We start from the raw sequence: 298 nt of genomic DNA on the forward strand, positions 1-298 counted from the left end.
TTGCCAAATGAAGTACGTTTTGGAAAACCATCATTATTCTCGAGGAAAAGGCAGTAATGAATGTAAAAAAAGAAATTTTCATTTTTGTTCATAGTTTTATCTCGTGATATTTTAAAAGCTATCTATTTCGTTGTGTTGTTAGGTTATCAAATATACATTGCATATACATATTTTTCTATGTACGCTGAATGTTTAAAATTAATTTAGAAGACAATATAGACTCCAAATACAATCAACCGCCGGAAAAATAGGGTAAAAATACAGATGTAAACATGCATAAATAATACATAACATAAAT

General features: G+C 27.2%; 1 protein-coding gene across 1 annotated transcript in view; it reads left to right on the forward strand.

The window, feature by feature from the left end:
- Positions 1-298, forward strand: part of LOC119590477 — a 15,848-nt gene that overhangs the window by 6,606 nt on the left and 8,944 nt on the right. The gene's annotated exons all lie outside the window — the stretch shown is intronic.

The sequence above is a fragment of the Penaeus monodon genome, chromosome 27 (genome assembly GCF_015228065.2).
Source record: "Penaeus monodon isolate SGIC_2016 chromosome 27, NSTDA_Pmon_1, whole genome shotgun sequence".
In the NCBI taxonomy this organism is placed as follows: Eukaryota; Metazoa; Arthropoda; class Malacostraca; order Decapoda; family Penaeidae; genus Penaeus; species Penaeus monodon.